Source organism: Haemorhous mexicanus, chromosome 6, assembly GCF_027477595.1.
Source record: "Haemorhous mexicanus isolate bHaeMex1 chromosome 6, bHaeMex1.pri, whole genome shotgun sequence".
In the NCBI taxonomy this organism is placed as follows: Eukaryota; Metazoa; Chordata; class Aves; order Passeriformes; family Fringillidae; genus Haemorhous; species Haemorhous mexicanus.
This window is the reverse complement of record NC_082346.1, coordinates 49,132,142-49,154,010: the sequence shown is the minus strand read 5'-3', so window position 1 is coordinate 49,154,010 and position 21,869 is coordinate 49,132,142. Positions and strand designations below refer to the sequence as shown.

The window sequence follows — 21,869 nt, the reverse complement described above, 5'->3', positions numbered from 1 at the left end:
ATGGCAGTTCTCACATATTCATTCTGTGCAGGCACAGAATTGCTATTGCTTGATTGACCATTATTAACAAACACTTTCAACTTCAGCTACCCAGACAGTCCTCACTGAAGAATGACTAAGAATATAACCTGGAGAAACAGACTCAGCACATGCTAACAAAGAGGTGACCTAAACTCATCAGATGACATTTCTTAGAAGAGATTTTGCAGAAAGAATCAACTAGATAAAAATCTAGCCTGATTGAGTGGTATACTTGGAATATGTACCATACATGGCAGGTCTATTTTGTGTATCAGTTGAGGTTTTTCTGAGAATCAAAAATGGGATATCCTGTGATAGCTCCTTTGGGATTTTGAAATAGGTGATGCTATTCCTAGCATGGAAGTTTTACTATCTACTCTTTATTAGTCTGTCTCAGCTATTTATTTCAGCTGTATATTTTATCATCCTCACTCAATCCCAGTTGCTACATGTTAAAGATGTAGCATTCCTATGACAAAAAGGTATTTTGCCCTTTTAAGGGCAAGGGCAAGGGAATCAGACTTGTAAATAGCAGCTCAATCCAAGAGCACACTTCACAGGTATATTGTAAGGTAGTGCACATTGATTCTTAGGTACCTGCCACAGTTTTCAGGTTATGAATAGTGCCTCAGTGCTCTGAACTTGGCACACCAAACCACTTCTCCTTCCAGAGACAATCACTGTAATTTCCTATTCATAGCAATACATTGAAAGAGATGTTATTCTTGTAATGAAAGATGCTACTGAAAACACACATGATATTTCATTATCATAATCATGTAATGACCCAGTCATAACCCCTCTAAACTCCACCTGACTCATCACTTTAGTAATTGGTTTCATCTAGTCCAGTGCTATTATCAACAACTTTTTATGAAGCATGGGTCAGAGCTGCCATGTCCCTCAACAGTGTATTGCTGCAGTATCCTGATCTGAACATGAACAGGTTCATCATTCATGGCCTCAGCCATCTATGTGGTTATTTTCAGGTCATAATCAGATTACTCCAATGTGCTATACTGCATAGCTTCTTCCAAACTGGAGTCCTGGGTAACAATTCTGCCAACATTCACCTGGAACAGCTTTATACAGGGCTTGTTCTCAAGGATTTATAATTTTCACTTCCAGGTTAGTAGAACATTATGAAATGGAAAAATTCCTCCAAACATGTATTTTTTCAGCTTGCTTCTGCCTATATCAATTTATCTGCTCAACTTGTGGAAATAAGAAGCTCCTAAACCTTCTTGAGCAGTTCATTTTCTACATCCTCTGGGGCTTTTTTTTCTGGTAGTCTGCCTTAGTCCATTCTGTTTGCTATCAGGTATTTACTAAATTCTTCCTTTTGGCCTCACACTTCAGTCGCAGGTAAGAATAGCATGTACTGCACTTGTCCACATGTAGTAACTTGTCAAATTATGTGGTAATATTGTCAAGTATTTATTTCCTAAGAATCACCCATCACTACTACCATAAAGAAAGTTGTTTTGTGTTTGAAACTTGGCCAGGAATGTATTTTTGATAATTCATTTTGCAAAGCCTCCAAAAGACACAACAGCAGCCAAGAGGCAGATCCACTGGTGCTTGGTAGCTGCAGAACCCAAACAAGGGGGAACCAGCTGTCTCATGCCACAGAAGCAACCCTGTGAAGTGACCCAACAGGCTGTGCCACACCCACTGAGGAACCTGGAAGAACCACAAGGCAGGTTTGCTAACAGCGTCAAGGTCTGACCTTGCTCTAATGCTCTGGTTACTGCTCAAGCCCAGAGATTGTTCGCTGCAGGGAGGAGCTGGCACATGCCCCAGAGATGAACAGGGGAAACTCACAGGTGTCTTGCTGCCCTGTACTGCAGGTACACAGCCCCTTTCTGTCATTTGCTATCTTTCAGAAGGCTTACCTGCTCTTGTTTCTTAGCCACACCAGCAGATATTTTATGATAAAAGAACTCATTTGAGCTTTCTGGAGAAAGACAAACTTCTATGCACCAGGAACCCTCAAGTAAAGGATGCAGAATAGAGATAATCCATTTCCAGTGATTTTATGAGAAACATGTAAGTAATAATATATATATATGACTTTTATATATAACTATGCAGTCAAGGCCAAACTGGAAGCTTCAAAAGCAAAAAGTGAGGGCATTGTTTGAAAGTAGTGCACTGACAGCTTGTCAGCTGAACTATGCTAGTGTGTCTGTACTTGTGGGCTGACTGATGTTTTCATAGCAGAAATGACTGGCAGAGCCTGTCCACAGCTTCAGGCCTCCCAAATGCAGCATCTGTTCCAACTGCTTAACTAGGCTGTTAAAGTCCCTCTCTCTGGGGGAGACACAATATGCATTTAGCTAGCAGGTTTTAGGGTTTTAGGCTACTATTATGCTGTATTGAGGGTTGTTTGGGCTTTTTTTAAATTGGAAGGCCAAAATTCAATGGCTTGGAAATTTTCTTGTCATTCTTATAAATAATGTTAATACATGTAGTTAGAAAACATCATTAAAGAAAAAAAAAATTAAAACCCTTGAGAACTAGACTGTTGAATAGATGTTTAATTTCCACTTTCCTGCTAAAAGCCTAAAGCAGGTTGAAGGTAATCTCCCTGCCCACAGATAGGTGAATTACACAGTAATTAGATGTATTTAAGGTTTGGAGACCATTTGTTCTGGAACATCTCTGTGGACAGTGAAACACACAGAAAATTACTGTTATAGTTTAGGGTAGGCAATTAAAATAAAGGAAAAAGCTGTCTTCCAATTAAAACTGGTAAGGAGGGTAGTCAGGAAAAAAAATAAAGCCACTCTTAAATTGTCTGGGACACAAGACCTATTGATTTTGTAGCTGTGAATGTGCAAAGTGAGAACCTTAGCAGGTACAAGCAGTCAGCCCTCTGTGCATGTGTGTGTGCACTCACCATTTTAACTATCACATCCCAAAGGCAGCAGAGTCCTACAGTACAAGGCCCTACAAACTCCATATACTACAGTCACCTAGGGCAAGCTCACAGCATGGCTGCTTTAAACAGGATTTAAACATTGTCCTTCTTTCTTTTCTTCCAGCCCTGTTCTCACATCCCCCTCTGCCTTTACCCTTGGATTTTCATTTGTAATTGTGCAAACCGGAGGTGAAAAGCTCTCACACACTGCAGGAGAGATTTCTATTCCTTCCCAGCAGAAGTGGCAGCAGGGGTGCTGAGCAAAGGAACTGGCAGCTCAGGTGGCCATGAACAGGTCGGCTGGTGAGTAGGAGGCAGACTGCCTCTCTGAGGGCTGAGGGCTTTGGGAGGGGAAGGTGCTGCAGGAGGAGATTTGGACTCATTTTGTGCAGCCCCTACCTATTTCATTTCTTCTTACAAAGATCAACTCACCTTTGGTCTTGCACAGAATGCCAGGGCACCATAGTGCAATGTAAAGGACTAAGAGGGACACCCAGACCTGGCACATCCTGACTGGCCTGTGGAGGAAGCTTGGGTTTGGACATGGTACAGGGGACTACTCCTCATATATTAATAGTTAGTATTTCTCACTAGTTCTCATCCCTTCAGTCTACAGGTCTTTTTCCTCCTGTGTTCTGTAGCTTATTCTCACTCTGCTGGACTGATTCCCAAGGAGTGGCCTTTCTGCAGTGTTGTTACAGCTCTGAAATGTTAGTCACCATTTTATCAGTGTTAAAATGTTCTCAAGACAATCCTTGTAAGAGAACTGTCACTCAACACACTCTCTAGTAATTCTCTCTGTTGCAACAAGTCAGAAGAATAAATAAGACCTTCCATTCATGTTACTTATCTCACCTTGTTCTGTACCCAGGCCTGGAGTGAGTCTGAGGGACCATGCCCTAGTTGTAAGGTGTTTGTGTTTACATTGCACAGTTCAGTACATCTGTTCAGCTTCCTGGAAGAAACACCTTTGTTTGTGGTTCTTTTACAACTCTCTGAATAATGCTCAAAGCCCTCTGCAGAGACATATTTGAAAGATTCAGTTCTGATTTAACTGATGCCATTGTAAATCGAGAATAGCTCCACTAAGTTAATTTTATGGAAGATCTACATCACATTTGCATGCAGTAGTGATAGAAGCCTTATGAGTACTTAGAGAGAGGAATTAAGACACGTGAAGAAGTCCTGTATAAATATGATAATTATTTATTGGAGATGCTGATGCCCAAGCTATCTTGACTAAACTGAGTAGTCCAGATTAGATTCTAGCCCCTTGAAATCTCTACAGATATTACCATCAACACAACTAATTCAGGTTTTCAAAGCATATATATTTACTAGGCATTGCTTGCTAAGAGAACTCACATGTGTTTTAAATCATTCTGCAGTGGTGAATAATTAATACCCAGAAAAGGTTCAGCATTTCTTTCTACAAGAAGGCTGTCAGAAGCCTACTGGATTTGAAGATGCTGCTCAAATAGGAATAATCTCCTGTTGCAGCAGCAATTCCTACACCTGCAACAGCAGAATCCACACTCTCCTTCCTGGCTTCTGTGGTATCCTTCCTGTGGAAAAGAGTTTATACTTAATAGTGCCACTGACAATGGGAGTTGCAGATACCAAATCTTTCTCTACCAGAGGCTGCTGCTGTCAGAGTGGAAGGGGGAAACAGAATGGAGGTGACGAGATCCTGCACTGCCCCACAGAATCTAGATGCCAAGAGGGAATTTTTATCTGGGACAGTTTTTCAGAGAGAGGCATGGGAAATGAGAAAGGCAAAGAATAGCAACACTTGAAAGAGACAGGACAATACATTAAATTCAAGCCAAATCTCCAGTAAATACTTTGCATTTTTAACTGTTTAACCCATATCTGCTTTGTCTGTCCTAGACATATTGTGTGAGTGAGAGGAGAGCTAAACTGTATGGATGTGAGCAGAGGCAAGCCATAATATTGCCAGCTCAGATGAGCTTTGTCCTCTGAAACTGAGTAGGGAACCCTTCCTTCAATGAGGAATCTGTTTTAATTAGCCCCTCTCTGTTACACTATTGGCAGCTTAGCTTCGATTCTTCAGGTTCAGAAGTAAAGTCTAAAACTTCATGTTGCTCTGCAAAGTTAAACACATTGAAAACATGGTCAAATCTCCAGTAGAAGAGTAAAAGTCATTGACTGACTTTTCATGAGACCAGAGAGTGCATTTGTAGAGAGCCAGTGTGAGATCCAAGGAGGCTGCCGTGCTGTCTTTTAGCTGAGGGATGCCTCACCAGGGTCTCATCCTGTAAGGAAGCAGCTTTTATTTGATATCTGCGCCTTGTTCAAGGCATTGCCTTTCTGATATGCTGTACAAAACCCAGCAATGTGATAGCCCTTTTGGAACAGTGCACTGATTTGAAATATATGCTTTCAAGGTATCCAGTGGTTTTGCTTCCACTTGTGGCTCAAACATAACACCAACTTGAACATTTTTAAAAAGCAAACATTTTATGTTTTTGTTTAATGGCATGGAAAACTAATTACATGTGAGAAGACAGAAATGACAGCCTGTCATGGGAATCTCTTCACGGCTGTTGAAAACAGCAGTGCAGCACAAAATATTAGTAAATTTTCAGTGCAACAGTTCAATAGTGGATAAATGGTCATGAATGTGCCGGAGCTGGCTGACCCTGATAAACCAGACTGTTTGGATACTGAGTTAGGTGAGTGACTGAGGTATGTGCTTGTGGGAGGGGAGTTTTCCAGTTGCAGAAAGAACATAGACCAGTTTTAATAGCAACAAGAAAAATAGTGAATGAAGTAATCTATTAGTTTAATGGGATATTATGAATATAAAATTATCAAAATATTTTTGCCTGTCAAACCACAAGATATCAGACTATTAAAAAGGAATGTACATATTTCTTCACACAAAAGTGTCATATATTGTCCTTTAAATACCCTAGATCTCAATCACTAGATTTAAATATCCAATTTACTTTGAATGCTTTTAGATCATAAGTTCCATAGGTTTGCATATGTTTTATAGTTACCTTAACAAAGTTAGCTCTATATATTGTTTGCCTGCTTGCTCTAATCTGGTTTTGTTATGCCTAAACCACAAAACTAGACTGCTCACTTCCTCCTCCTTGCTCTCATTTGTTATTGTGCAGTCATTGTTCAAGCTGACAATACTTCAGACATTAAAAAAACCACAAAACCAGATTTGATCGTGGTCCATCTAGATGGAAACTTGGGACAGCCTGAAGAGTTTGATACCACCCAAGCCCCTCTTGCCCTGTATGTCTTGTATTACCTTTGCAGGTCCAGGACAATTTCCTGAGACGACAAGGCTTTGGGACACAGTGAGCTGCCCACTCAGTGCTTCTGAGTGGCGATGAACAAGTCTTCAAGCAAGGAAATGTTCATTTGGTTTCAACTTAAAGATTCTTAATGAAATCTGAATGATTAAAACATTCCCACCCTCCCTTTGGTACATATTTTACAATAAAAAAACTGTATCAAAGCAAAATTGAGAACCTAGAAAAGAAAGAGGCAAAGTGAATCTATGAAGGAGTTTAGTTTATATGCTCCACAGCATTAAACTATAGTTAAAACTCTGCAGGGAACAGTAACTAACAGTACTATATTTTTTAATTATTACATGCACTGACATTCTGACTTCATGAGTCTCGAGTGTACTCAGCTTGCCCTGGCTGTTTGGAGTTCACTGCAGATTCAGTGAGAAAAATGAGGTGTTTCTTTCTGAAGCAGGTGATAAAGCTCTAGCAAATTTAGATCTTTCTGTACATAAGGTGAGAGCAAACTCTAAGAAAAAAGGAACAAAGTATAATGCTAAATTTGGCCAAGCTCTGCATTGGGACTCAGCACAATGATAGAGAAGCATATTATGCCCCAGGTAAGTAAGAGTCAGTGGTTAAAAATTTAAAAGTCACGATTCAGACCCAAGTAATGACTGCCTTCAAAATCACTATAGTTATGCCAGCTCTATGTGACTGCATTTTGGGCAGGATTTGTCTTCTGAATGTTTTGCTTAGACCCCTTGTGCCCTTAACTCTCTGTCAGTCAAGTAATTTAGCAGATACCAACTTCCAACCCTGCAAATCCCTCAGATCTCCACTCATCCCTGCCCAGACCTCAGTTCTTGCTCTGTTCCCCTCTCTGCCTCTCCAGCAAGAAGACCCAAGAGCTTTTTCCCTGTGTTGTCCAAGCAAGTAAGGGCTCACTCTGCACATCCATGGCATCCTTCCCTAACAAGGGGGATATATGGCACAGAGAACCTGGAATCACAGACACCTGTCAAACAAGTCAAGCATTTGGGGTGATGCACTGCTAAAAAGGCAGTGCTGTGCATGCTGAGGTTCACTGCTCCAGCTCACCAGACAAGCATCCCTTCAGAGGCAGCACTAATGCCCCTTGGGAAAATGGGGCAGAGAATGAAAGAGGACACACACTGTCCTATTTCTTGGCAATTCTTCTACAGAGGCCAAATCCTCACCTGAATCCTACACAGAAACAGGGCAGAGAGTGGAGTGACAGAAGCTCCTCAGATGGAAAAAAATAACTGTCGACTAGTGCAAATGATCACAAGGGCACACAAAATGAATTTTTGTAGTAATTTAAATATGAACTGACATCTTTGCATGGTATTTCAGACACTCCCACAGAAGTGCCAAACCAGGAGAGTCTGAGTGCCCCAAATTCAATTTGCTTTAAGGACAACCCCATGAACACATAATCTCCTGCTGAGATATCAGCAACATCTGAGGAGCATAATGCAGTGAGCTAGGCCAAAGTAAATTTTTTTTTACTATAATTTTTTTACTTAATTTGCTAAATTCTTCACTTCTTCTGCCACTCGACTTTGCTGAAATTTTGGCTAAATTCCAGTTGAGGAATTCTCTTTTGTGTTTCTGTTTTCTTCTTCTAGAAACTGAAACAGCTGCAGATTTCTACTAGGTAGAAACCTACAGTACTGAGAATGTATCTCAGAGGTGTTGTAAGAAAATTGCATTTGTAAAGATGGAAAACATCAGGGAAAAAAAATTTACAATGTATACAAGTCCTTTTTTATTAAGCTTAAATGTATCTCACTTTTGTGGTCTTGATTACTGTTATCATAACACCAACTGCTTTCTTTCCTGCTTTATGGTGTCATTTTAGTGGTTTTCAAACCTACAAGTAGTCCATAGTCCTATGTCAGTTTACTTGGAACTGCTCTACTGAGACATATTAAATGACAAAAAATTATGACCTGCGTCAAAGGTGAATGTTGTCAAATAGAAATTGCAAGAGTTGGTATTGATTTTGAGGCCAGAAAGCCTGGAGAGCTTTCTATCAGTAAAACTCTGGCAGGTTCAACAGGATGCTCTTGATTTATGCTGGAATAAATTGAAAATTATTCACATCTCCAATTTATCACCTGAACAAAGGGAAAATAAACCATCTTAGAATTCACAATTCACTGCATTCTGGATCAGAAAAATCCTTGGAGTAAAGCTGAACAGCACAGCATCACAAAAGGGAAAATATCCCTTCACTGCAGACCAGCTGTTACTCCAGGGTCTCCTTCCTGCTGAAGCACAACTTGCTTGGCTATTGCAGGGTCACTTGTAAATGTGACTCCTGATATACAGAGATTTTTCAGGAAAAGAATTAACAAGAAAAATGACAAGATTTCACTATATTAATTCTTCAAAAGCAAGTTAAAGGGGTGCATAAGTCACAAACATGAATAGTTATAGGCAGTTGCCTGTAGCCAATGTGTTGGAGAAAGTCACTGTTAGTGATTTGACCTCACTGTGGTGAGATTGTGTCTCCTTTTGACAGCTGAAAGCTCCCTGGTCCTGTGAGCATTGCAAGGCCAAGCACAAGGGCTGTGGGATCACTGGCATGCCAAGGTGCCCTGCATTTCACCTAAAGAGCCCCTCTTGTTTGCAGAGGGTCCTTTGCTGCACATGGCCAAGGAGCTGCTGGGACCCTTTCAGCCTGGGGCTGCCTTCCCACCACCACTGTGCTGCTGGGCACTGGGATTCTTCCGTGCTTGTTGCACAGCTGGCAGCAGTGGAAAGAACTAAATGCTGCATTGTATTGAATGGTGAATGTTGGAGTGGGTGTTTTTTTCCAAAATTAGGATTTCCCCGACGTAAACTGCCTTCTTGATTTTCTGGTTCATATAAATCGTTAACTTACTTCCTCATACTGGTTCTGTAAGGGCTTTCTAGCAGAAAAGTGTGTATATATGTATTTATACACACACACACACACACACACACATATATATATACATATAAATGGTTATAGTGAGAGTGTGTGGAGCAGGGCTGACATTCACCCACGCCTTGGCTGCTCCCTTCAGGCGCTGCTGCCAAGAGCCTGAAACGGTGCCTGTTTCCCCATCACCATGGCAACCCTGAGTGGGAAGCAGCATTTCCTACACGGCACTGCACTGAACCTCTGCGAGATGCTGCCAGGCTGCGGGTGACCCAGGACCAGGAGCAGTGCACGCCATGTGCTGGCAGCACCCCACAGCTGTCCTGCTCGCCAGCCCCTGCCATGACCTCTCCCAGGGCTCCTGGGCTCTGCCACTTGCAGGTGCCCCAGGCCTGCCCCGGTGTGGGGCTGGTGCAAAGCGCAGCAGCTGCCCGTGAAGGCTGCTGGGCATGGAGGGGCTGGAGGGAGGGATCTCAAGCAGCTGTCTTGCTGCCTCCTACCTGCACTGCCTTCACCCTGACCCACCTTGAGGGGCTTTATGGTATGGGGAACAGCACCTGAAAAATCTCCAAGTGAATATAAAATCTCTAACCATGCCAAGCTTCTGACCCCACATTCCCAAACTGAGCAAGACCAGACTTTCTCTGAAATAATTGGTTTCCTTGCTGCAACTCTGGCATGTAAGACTAGCTAATTTAAGGGTAAGTGATACCTGACCAATCTGGTGGCTTTTTATGATGGAATGACTTCAACAGTCAGCGAGGGAAGACTGACCCATGTCATCAACACCAGCTTCTGTAAGGTCTCTGAAACGTTCCCACATGACATCCTCATCTCCTAATTGGAAAGATATGGATTTGATGGCTGGAGTATTCAGTGGATAAGGAATTGGTGTGATGGAGGCAGGTAGAGTTGTGGTCAATGGCTCTATGTCCAAGTGGAGACTGATGATGAGCCTCCTCCTGGTGTCTCTCAGGGCTCTGTCTTGGGACTGGTGCTCTAATACCTTTATCAGTATCATAGACAGTGAGATTGGGCACACTCTTAACAAGTTTGCAGATGACATGAAGCTGAGCTGTGTGGACGACACAACAGGAGAATGGCATGCCGTCCAGGAGGACCTGGATAATGCTCAGATAATCCTGGGCCCACAAGAACTTCAGGATGTTCCATAAGTCTAAGTGCAAGATGCACCTGGTTAGAGAAATCCTAGACATGAGCACAGACTGGGAGAAAAACTCATTGAGAGCAGTCCTGCAGAAAAGACTTTGGGGGTCCTGGGGGCTGAAAAGCTGGACACAACCCAGCAATGTGCATTTCCAGTTGAGAAAGTCAACCACATCCTGGACTGCATCCAAAGCAGCCTGACCAGCAGGCCAAGGGAGGTGATTCTGCTCCTCTACTCTTCTTTTGTGAGAACCCAGCTGGAGTTTTGCATCCAGCCCTGGGGTCCCCAAGATAAGAAGGGTGTGGGCTTGCTCAGCTTGCAGAGGAGAAGGCTCCAGGGAGACCTTAGAGCACCTTCCAGCACTTGAAGGGGATCTGTAGAAAGCTGGAGATGGACCCTACACAGGCTGATAGAGATATAACAGGGGGGAATGGTTTTAAACTAAGGAGAGGGGATTTACACTAGATGTTAGGAGGAAATTCTTTACTCTGTAAGGCCCTCTCATAGATTGTCCAGGGAAGTTGGGGATGCCCCATCCTTGAAGTGGTCAAGGCCAGTTGGGATGGGGCCCTGGGCAACCTGGTCTAGTGGAAGGTACTCTTGGCCATGGCAGGGGAATTGGAACTAGATGATCTTTAAGGTCCCTTCCAACCCAAATAATTCTATGATTATGTGATGCTAGGATAATGCATTTTAAGCAGTATGTAGGTTCACCAAAGTTATTTTTTACTTCCTCCTCTTACTTCTGATTAACATCTAACCATAGTAATGGAAATTTAAAACCTTATATTTGCTTTGAAACACATGCACAAGTCTAAAATCTAGGTAAAAAATTTATAAAAGCTCATCTACTCTCTATTTATTATGCCAACCCATATCTGTAGCCTTGAGAGTCTGACGATTACTGTAACTGCCTAAGTTTGAAACTCAGTGTGACTAGGTACAAATACATTTTTAAAAATTTAGAAATTTCTTTCTTGTGTTATTATGTCTCTGAGTGTATGATCTTGTATTGAGTGGTAAAATGTGAAAATGCATTCTCACAGCTACCTTAGGCACCATTGTAGAGAAAGCCTGCATAACATAAATTGTGGTCTGCGGAAAAATGTCCAAGCCATCCAGTGACTCAATATAAATTAACTGTTCAAAGAAAACCAACACCAGTGCACTACCTGTTCCTATCAATCCCCTTCTAAACCTTGTTAGTTTTCCCACAGAGTAGTGCTGAAACTGAAGCTCAGCCCTTACTCAGACACAGTGAATCCACCCAGGAAAGAGATGCTGTGAATTCCCAGCTGCTGGAAAAAATATTGGTTATCAGTTTGTACTGGAAAATTTGGTACGAGGGAATTCAACTGCAGAACAAGGATTGAAAGGATTTCATTAACTCTGTCACTGGGCAGAATGTTTTGTTTCTTTCCTCGGGCCTCTGTATTTATTCCTTATATCATTAAAGTGACTACCTCAATTTCTTGCCTCTCCTTCTCCGTACTCTTCCATCTCTTTTTGGCAAGGTCCTTCAGCATGGTCCTGACACCCCTGCAGACCAGGCTTTCATCTCCCCTGGGGTTCTTGTCAGTGGAACATCATGCTCTATTTACACCAGCAATTTCTCTCTCCTCAAACACAACTTTGCAAACATTATCTGGAACAATTCTTTAGTTAGAGGAGAACACTACTGCTATCTTTGGTTTACTACTCAAAACTAAGAGGAATTCTAGAACACAAAAACTAAGGAAACAATTTCCTAGGAATTTGTGCCTTATGATCGATGTAAGTCCTGCCTAATAGGCACAAATTCTGAGCAAAGCTGGCTCCAATTGCAGGAAATTCATGGTTGCTTTTTCCTGTGTGAATTCTCTGGTGTATAAAATTGGGGATTTCACAATGCATTCCTTCTTCTGAGTGGAGACATTACTATTGTCTCTCCCCCCTACTTGTATGACAAATCACATAAAGAATTAATTATATTTAAATTCAATGTCAGCCACGTCATACTGACTTTAGCTAGATGTGGATTAAAAAGCTAGACAAGGTGAATAAAAGACAGACACCTACCTGTCTCAACCTTCTTATAGTTAGGAAATGCAGCTGATTTCTAAGTTTGTCAGCTTGCTTAATGCATCCTATAATAGCAAAATCAAAACTTACTGGAGGTTGATTTGGGGGTTGGACTAACGGCACTCCTGTTAAATTTCACTGATGCCAGAATTGCTAACCTCCCACCAAAACTTAAGCCATCTTGTTCCCAGCTATTAGGATGTTCCTAAGGAAAAGATACAAAAGAATGGTTTGCAATAGTGCCAAGGGCACCAAAATCATCACAATAATTTTCTGGTCAAAATGATCAACATTCAGTTCCTCATGCCATATTTTTATTGGGTTTGCATGGCCAGGTTTGGGTAGCAGGCAGAACTACAGAGGAAGCTTCTGAGAAGGTGAGAAGGTGCTGCAGCTTCCCCACATCCAAGAGAGCCAATGGCAGCCAGCTCCAGCATGGACCCACTGCAGCCAGGGCTGGGCCCATCAGGATGGTAGAAACACCACTCTGATAATGCATGAAGGAAAAAAAGTTAACTTCAAAGGGGGAGAGAGGAACTAATCATTAATTAGGCTCACAATTCACCTAAAATCATAAAATTCAACAAATAATATCAATATTTTTATGTTGCTTCCTGGATTCTGAGGCTTCAGCAGTCAGCCTTTATTTTTTTTCTGTTTTCCCCTCTATAATTATGAAAGCTGAATCTTTGTCTTAAAAAAGAAATTCACCAATATTTAATTCCCAACAACTTCATGGATGGTTTTGCCATTATATATGAAAAGGTCATCCTCTTAGAAGTCTAGATGCAGCAGAAGGCTCAAGAATCAGAAAGTGATTTGCTGATCAAATGCTTCAGCCATTTCTGAAAACAGATGTCTTATAAACTATCCTTTGGCAACCAAATTAACTTTCAACTTCTTTCTCAAGCTGGGTAGAAAGAACTGACTTTAGTCATTTTAGTAATTTTAAAAAACCTAAGTTTTAAATATTTCATCCTTGTCTTGCTATCAGAGAAGATTTGATCTCACAAATCACATTTTGGATCCAGCAAGTCCTAATCATCCCCTATCACAGCCATTTTACAGATGTATTTCCACTTTTTTGAAAATAGAAAATGGATTCCTCATGGGAGAACTCTTTTTCATCATATATTTAAGTCCATTTCATGTCTTTCTCAAATAGGGAAGTTCAGGATGCACCGAGTCTGAGTAACTCTTTCATTGCAAGAGATTTTTGCACCTTTTGCTCTGAATGTAAAATACAATGAAACCTAAGCAAGCACCACTCACAACCATATTTCACCAAGGTATCTGTGATGTAAATACCAAATCTATACAGAGAGAAATATATTTCCGTAACCTGAGGATTGCTTGCATCTTAAAAAAAAAAAAAAAACCACACCTGAAACTTTAAAATTATAGATCCCAGTTCTTGGCACTAGAAAAATGTTGAATACAGTTAACTGTTTATCACATCTTAACAACAACCAAACTACAACTGCTTCATTGAATAGTGCCTATTTCCTGATTTCTACCCCAGTCCATGGTATTTCAATTATTTTCATGAGAGAACAGAAAAGGCAAAATAGACTATTTAAAGGCAGGATACTGTCTGGTAATAGCTGCTGGCTACTTCTCAGGCAGAAGAACAATCCTGGCACACAGTTAGGCACTCATTTGCCTGTTATGACTTACACAAGGCTCATCACAGAAACCACACTTAGAAGGAATCACAATATTCCTTAAGGTCAATGAGATTATTAGAGCTATTTAAACTCCTGAACAGCACACATGATGCAATTCCATCCAGGCTCCAGTCAGATTAGTAGCCCTTGGCTACATGATGTTAAAAACACATCAGGTTATCACTGGGAATCTCTTAAACACATTTACCATCTCTAGTTATTTCCTGGTTCTTCTCAAAAATCACAAATTCCAAGATAGCTTTTGTTTGATGCCACACTCAGAACAAATTTCCCTGCAGTTCAGATCTCTCTCTTTGTGTGCTGTGGTTAGGCTTTTTGCCTTATGCTCTTTGTAGGAAACCACATTTATTTGGGTACCAGTGATGACTCCCAAGGGCCATTTAATAACCAGAGGTCAGGTTTCAATCCTTCTCTTTCTAATCAAGGCAAAAGATATGGGAGCAGCTGTAGATTACACTTGCCTGCTCACACCTTTGGATGTTGAGGGTAATCCTTTGCATCCCAATAAAAGTCCACATTTATCTAGGCTACAAAAACAATCAGTTACATCTGTTAAAAGTCTTTGCTTGTATAAACAGGCCTTCTATCTTCCTCTGCAATATTGAGAAGCATTGATAACATAGCAGTAGTTAGAATAATACAGACCAATGAAAAAAGTATCAGAAATCTACTTGATTTTGCTGGTTTAGTGCAAGAACACAGACTCTCAAACAAGTTTCACTGCAAGGCTGTCACCCCACTTTCAAGTAACTGTATCCTATCAGATGCCACAGTGAAAAAAATCCATGTTTAAAGGGGGAACTGGTGTAAAAGGATTTGCTGTAAAGGGATTGTGCAAGCAGGCCAGTCCAGCAGGTCCAGCAAGGGAAACACCACACTTGTTTTTCTATCAAATAAGGCCCCACTTGTAGAATTGACTAAAGATGACTTAAAGCAACCACTGGGGACAGAAGAGCCATCATTGTGGCATTACATATTCCAACACCCATGGCTCATGTGGCAACCCCTAGTGCCAGCTGGACTGGCACAGTGACCTGCTGCAATGGCTTCAGTCTGGGCTGCCTTCTGGGCACAAACAAGCATAGCTGGTAATTCTGAAGTTTCACACCCCTTCTCCTTCCTCTCCTCTGCTGCAGAGCCCTGACATCCAGGACCTCGGCCAAGGAAAGTCATCTGAATTCAGCAGTAACAAGGGCAAACCTTGTCTGCTTTTGCTGACACAGAGTGTGACCAAGACCAGCAGTGAGCTTAAGAAAAATCCCCATGAAAGCTGCATAGATTCAAGCAGAAAATGAAGAGCATTTTTCATCTAGCATGCATTCAGCTCCTTCAGGAGCATAACACCACACTGATGTGTTGTCAAGAGCGTGGCAGCTTCTCTGCAGAGATACTTGAGTAAGCTGAATCAGTAAATTTTTTTTAAGTTACAGCACTGTATCAAAGTCAAGAAACAAGGCTTCATCCTCATCTGACTCTCCACAAGTAATGGCTGCTGGGATACTTTGGGAAGGCAGAACCTGAGCCAGGGTTTGGAAGAGCACAAACAAAATCAGTAGCACATCAATGATGTCTAATTTTCAGAAAGAGCTGAGAACACCCTAAGAAAGTAAAGCCCCTCCATGGAGCTGGCAAGAACAATTGATGGCAGTAACTTCTGGAGTTTTTCAGTCTGGAAGTTTGCATACTGACAAGTGTATTCTCAGTATTTGAGTTTAATCTTTGAGACCTGTGAGATTTTCATATATTATATGAACTCACTTCAGTTTACTCAGTCTACATTTGCTTTCTGATCAACTCATTGAGACTCTCTGCTTCAAAACAAAATACAGGACAGTGACAGTCCTCCATATCCTCAGCAGGTTATCCTGCTGAGAGGTAGAAAATCAGACTGCACAGTTGCACCAGCACTTGTATCTATTTCTGGTGATTTATTTATAGCCAAAAAGGCAGGAAAACTGTACTCTTAGCTCCATTCAAAAATACCAATTGGCTATAAATGTTCCCAGCTTTCTATCAAGGGATTTTCTTTTCCCCTCTCCTCCCAACTGCTTGCAGTTAGTGCTATCTTGTACTGTCTCTCTCTAGATGTACCCATTGGAAGTGTATGTTGTCAACAAAGAAGAAAGCAAACACTCTGATGAGCTGTTCTCCACCCCTTTCATCTATTAGGAGAGAAATGTTGTTTATAGTCAGGTAAATTATTACATTCAGTGTTATTATTACATTCAGTGCTTTGGGCTAGCAATGATAAGTTACTACCAAAATTGTTGTTGCAGATAAACCTTTAGGGCTCTTCCACTTACCCTACAGACAGAAATCCTAGAGCAGCTCCCTACTGAGCAGGCTTTCCAAAGAGTTCTTCAAATGTAAATGCCTTCATTTTGGTGAAATCCTTTTCTTGCTGGACAGCAAAGTTTTGAATTTGCCTCAGTTTGTTTTCTGGGTTTAGTTGTTTTATGCCTCTGAACTGACGCCTTGCAACACCCAGTGCCATTTTTGACATTAGACTCGCCTGACACCTTGCAAAACACAAACTCTTTTCTTCTGAAAATTGTTCATGTTATTCCTCTTCAGCCAAAAAATAAAGTAATTAATCCCACAAATCTGTATTTTTTTTATCTGCATGAGACACAGAGTTAATCTTGTCATGTTTCAGCATCTGGATATGAATAACTTGCCTGCCTCAGAGGTTTCTTGAGGTAGAGCAAATCATACATATTACCAACATTAAAATCCATATAAATTATATTGTCTCCAGCCCATTCAGGAAGCTTGTTATCATAACTAAACCATTCAGACACAGTCATTTCTTGCCTTCTGCTCCATCTTTGTAAGTGATCTCTGGTTTTGGAGAAGAAGAAAAGCTAAGAATTTAAATCAATTTTAAGTGTCTATACATTGATTTGGCACAGGTTCAGTAGCATTTTCCTTAAGACTGACCCAGAAATATGTGATTATATAGAGAATAATTTATTGCTAATAATCAAATGTTTTTATTACACTCACCTCAAGCAGGTATTGGGCATATGTGTAGTGGCTCCTGGCACCCTTCACTGTGCCAGGGTGCCACACCATTCTGTGGCCAGGTCCAGACTCAGCAATCTTATTTTAGCTAGACCAGAAAATGCTTTTTCTCCTTCCTCCATTTGCTGTTTCAGCCCAGGCAGTAGCTCAGCTCACAGGGCAGACAGCCCCTCCAGACAGACTCCACAGCCATGGCTACTGACCTCCCACTCCAGCCTCCCTTGTCTTAACTCCCCTGTCATCTTTTTTCATCTCCTTTTTTTTTTAAATCTTTTTTTTCATGTATCAGCTAAATATCAGCTTTTTAACACCTACCTGTGTTTTCTGAAAGAACTATCATGCCTTTTGGCTATGTGTTGTCTATGGAAACTGAGTTTTACAGATCCCTGTTTGGTTACAAAAGATATCCACAAAATGCACCATCTCAATACATTTTAATTAAAAATCAGTTTTCTGAGTTTCCTTGCACAAACAGCTCCTGCATGGTCCTGGCTTTCTGCCATAGGTAACCATTAATTTGAGTTTTTCTCTCTACAGTGGACACACTTGCTCACAGAAATCAAATACTCAGTCATGTTTTCTCCTTAGCCACTGCTTTGGGCAATTGCTGCAATTGCTTAAATCATTTTGCTCAAGAAGGGGGCTTTGATGACAAACATTGGGCAAGAACACAGAGGATGAGATTATATAAAACCTTGGGTTCTTGTGGATATGCAACAGCATCAAGCAGAATTTCAAATAGAAAATGGTTAGATGGGAACCTTGTTCCTCCATGTAGAAAGCTCAAGCACTTTGGTGGGACACAGAGGTCCAGTGGAAGGTCCTTCTATCCTGCTAGGCTCGACAAAATTATTAAAGAAAGGTTTCTGATGTGATTTTGACAGTTGTGAATAGGAAATTAACTTCTGTGAATATGCTGCATCACTTAATTAAAGCAAGCTATTTTTGTGAACAATTTTGTCCATGAACCCTTTGTTGAATATTCATTGATGATGGGAATGAACAGAAATTATGGGAATTAATTTAAAATCTGAATGACTATGCTTGCAAACTTTTATTATATTCATTACCTATTTGTTATATATTTTTATTTCTAATGTTGGTTTGAATACCTAAAGATAGGAACAGATGCACAGCCACTTGCACAGTGCAACAGTTGCTCTGTTAGTGCTGTAAATAATTCCTCACGTTATATGAAATCAATCCCTCTAGATTTTTTCTGTAGTGAGTTTGTATCATTGATTTGAACATAATTGGAAATCTAGCTGAACAGGGGCAGATTCTGCCCCAGGTCAAGTTGTGGTGTACATTTCTAAAGGCATATGTGGCCCAGAGCTGAGTAACTAAAGACAAGAACAATCCTTGCTGTGCTTCCAGTACTGATGCCTTGTGAGGTCTGGAAAAGATGGCAGGGATGAAAGGAAAAGCACTAAGAGCAGGAAATATTATGTAGCATGTGCTGCTCTGGAGGCTGTGGGCTGATTTAGGCTGTGGAAGCTACTCTGATATGTGCCAGTAGCTTTTCTGATCCCTGATATAGCTTGAAATCCTAAGGCACAATGATGCCTTAAGCTTCCCCCAAACCCCTAGGCAAAGAAATAATTACCCTAAAGGTTCTTTGCCTCTGGAGATGCAGCATGGTCCCAGCTCATGGTCTCTGCTTCTCTCATAGCACCAGAATAATGCTCAAAAGAACTAAGCAAAAGTCCCAGGGCATTTAAGCAGATCCTAGAGGACACAGACATCAAGTTAGGACAAAGACAAAGCTTTCTGATCTTCTCACTCTATCAAACTGCACTGTTTCAGAGCCTGAAATAGCAGAACAATGCCTAAGGGTACCATGGTGAGGCCTCTACTGGTATTACAATGCATCAGTTATTTCAATATTTCTAAAAATATTTAAAAGAAGACCAATCTCAACACAGCTTGGTATAAAAGAGGGGGAGGAAGACTAAAAAGAAGAAACATTTATAGATGTGCTTTGATCTTATATTTCTATATCGAATTTATCATTATACAGATTTTCTGTTTTTCCCTTGTTTTGTTGTCTGGAGAGAAGATTATTTACACATGAGCCTCACACCTGGGTTGGTATGAAACATAGTCCAAGGGTACTGCTGTGAGGAGGTGAGAGTGCTGGGAGACTTCTTGCATTGCATTCGCAACAGCAGTAGCCAAAGGGAGTCCAGCTTGGCCTCTGTTCAGGTACTTAATTTCCAGAAAAGACTTCCTACAGAACAAGAATTCAATACAAAACAAATAAACCACAGTAAAATACAGGACTAGATGAGGACTTCATCTGAGAATATCTGTCTCATTGGACCCCTCTCTGTCTGTTGGTTTCTTTACCCTGTAAGGTACAGTAGTATCAGCTCTCCCAGTGCTGGGGAGGTGGCCAAAGCCACTGGAGACTGACACGTACCTGAGAGAGGGGCCCTGGCAGGGCAAGACCTGCTGCAGGCTGCTCCTGCCCAGTGCTCAGGGCCAGGGTGTGCACGTGGGATGGGAAAGGACCAGGAGCCTGGGCCTGTGTCTTTATCACTGCTTCAGTTCTCTTCTAGATTTTGCCACTCCTATGCCATGAGTAGTTCTCCTTCCCTGCAGCAAGCAGTCATGCAGTCAGGCTTTGTGCTTTAGTTTCTCAGGGAGGAAAGAGAAGAACACAGCACGGCAAGAATGAGCAGTTGAACGAGGGCGATGCCCCACATTTTCTGAAGGACAGGCAGTGGCATTAACTGTAATGCCAGAAGTAGAATTTCATCCTGAAAGGAGAGAGAAGATGAATTACATTCTGATATGAATGACAAAAATATCCATGATTCTACCAGACAAGATTAAAAACGTGGGTTTTAAAGGGCAATTTCTCCCCATGTTTTCAGTCTAGGCTTAATGGTAAGCATAGAAGAAACCTCCAGTATTAGCAGATTTTTCCATAGCCTTTCAATACATATTCCCATGGCTTCCCCTAAGGGAGCTGAGCTTTGAATGGGGCAAATCCCAGAATCTGGGTACTGGCTAGCACCAGCTCTGCTGGAGAGTGAAAATCTTGATTCCCAGAATCAGAGGGGATCTCATTACTTATCTACTATTCCTGTCTGTGTTGTTCTGTTCATAAGTCAAAACACCCAGTTTATCAGGCTGGTGGCCACATGGTCACATGGACATATTGGTCACTATTTTAGGACCTCCAGCACCCAGGGATGAACTGAACATGTTTATCAAGATTCATTGGTCTGACTGCTGTCAGTCTGTCTCTAACATGTTACAGGATTGCAAAAAAGCAGAACACATATTTTTGTGTAAACTAGCACCCTATACACATGTAAATATATTCATATACATGTATTCCCAGGCTCACTGGAGCTTCTCCCAGATGGAAGCATACAAAGAGCAACACACAAAAACGTGGAGCAGCCTTGCACAGTTCCTGCCTTGCACATCTGCATCTCTAGGGAGAAAAGAGACTGAACTCTGAGCCTGTTTCTGGGCCTGCACCTCCTGCTCTACTGTACCTGCAGCCTGTGACAGGAACATCTAGGCGCTGAGGGGGCACCTCAGAGCTGTCTAGAAATTGAAGCTTCCAAGCTGCATAGTCATTTTAAAATCCTGGCAGGGAAGGGACCAGAAATGCAGAAGCACATAAAAGCAGGAAAGGAATAAATGCTATGAGATCTCTGGCTGCCATACAGAAATTGTCTGGTTCTGAACTGCAAGGTCCTTTTCTGTCAAGATGCTCTCTAAAACAACTATAGTTAGAACAACTTGCTGTATTCTCAACAAAGTTATGCAGAACACTTTCAATCAGCTCCCTGATTACTTCAGTGTTTGTATGATTAAGCAAACCAAACAAAGTCATCCAGGACCCATGCTTTATCAATACAAAAATATTTCTTAAACATGTATTGTCCACATTGAAAGTTGCAACCTTCTTATTCTAAAAAAACCTTATAAGAGAAAGATGTCTTTTAGTAATATATAGTTGTTAAGTAAAATATCCAAGGTCACCCAGCTTCTTAGTTGGCCAGGAGCATTTTGAGCATCCAAGTTCATGTTTTAATCAATGAGCAGTTTTTGCAAAAAAGCAAAGACTCCTAAGCTGTGCAAAAACATATGTTAAAAATGTAATCATCTGCAAATGTCTCCAGTTGCTGTTCTCTGTCACCAGTAATGAAAGCAGGTAAAGCAGATGTAAATTCCCTGCAACTAACTTTCCACAAAATCTGTTTTAGAATAAAGAAGAGCTGTCCAAAGGAAAACGAGACCTATGCAGCTTCTAGGAGCTTCTGGAAGTTATGGTATTAGGCTTACATTATGTGTTCCTGTAGTAATGTTCCTTTCCTATTCAAATTCACCTCTGCTGAGATCAACAGCACAATAATGGTCTTTTTGAATGCTAACCCTTTGTCCTTCCATTTTAGAAACAATCAGGTAGTCCTATGCCAGACATACTGCACTTGTCATTGTTCTCAGGACATACTGAAGGAAAAGGTAAGCTACTTTCCTCACAAGCATGGTATTTCAAAACTAGGGAATTTTAGGCAGAGGAGGCAACACCCAGTGATCACTAGCCACTTACTGGCTCATTCTACCCAGCCAGTGCTTTGGGGTGGTTTCCATTTCTAGGCAACACCACCTGTATCCTGCTGCAGGGATGCAAGCATGGACACTCCAGATCTCTATAGCTGCCTGGCACAGCCAGCATTCTTACTCATCCTGCTTGCATAATGCATTGCTGTAGTGTTGTCATTGAGCATTGTAACACATGGCAGAAACAGCC

At 41.3% G+C, this 21,869-nt stretch overlaps 1 long non-coding RNA gene across 1 annotated transcript; it reads left to right on the top strand.

Annotated features, from left to right (window-relative positions):
• The first annotated feature begins 1,813 nt into the window (after window positions 1-1,813).
• Window positions 1,814-18,021, top strand: LOC132329264 (uncharacterized). The gene is made up of 3 exons (XR_009487004.1): window positions 1,814-2,070; window positions 3,069-3,247; window positions 15,205-18,021. It is a non-coding gene; the product is annotated as an uncharacterized LOC132329264 (long non-coding RNA).
• Window positions 18,022-21,869: the final 3,848 nt, after the last annotated feature.